The sequence below is a fragment of the Antrostomus carolinensis genome, unplaced genomic scaffold (assembly GCF_000700745.2).
Source record: "Antrostomus carolinensis isolate BGI_N321 unplaced genomic scaffold, ASM70074v2 scaffold24162, whole genome shotgun sequence".
Taxonomy (NCBI): Eukaryota; Metazoa; Chordata; class Aves; order Caprimulgiformes; family Caprimulgidae; genus Antrostomus; species Antrostomus carolinensis.
In genome coordinates, this window is record NW_010300608.1 from 1 (window position 1) to 328 (window position 328).

A 328-nucleotide genomic window follows, 5' to 3' on the forward strand; every position below is an offset into this window, starting at 1 on the left:
ACCATTCTATGATTCTATGATTCTATTTTGACTTTTTTTGTAAGCATTGCTTGATTTTTTTTATAATTAAAACTTCTCATTAGTTTCTGCCATGTAACATTTTAATTGATCTAACATCTGTGTTCTTTAGTAATATAAGAAAGCAATTTTGATCATACCGTAATAATAAAGGACAATTTTAGTATCACCAGGCAGTAATACCCAGATCCTGGAATTCAAACATCACATAAAGCACTGCAAATACCAGAATCTGATCTAGAATTAAGTATCATCACAGATTGAAGGGAGAAAAGAAAGAGGGTACTCTGTGATCAAAACAGGCACATTT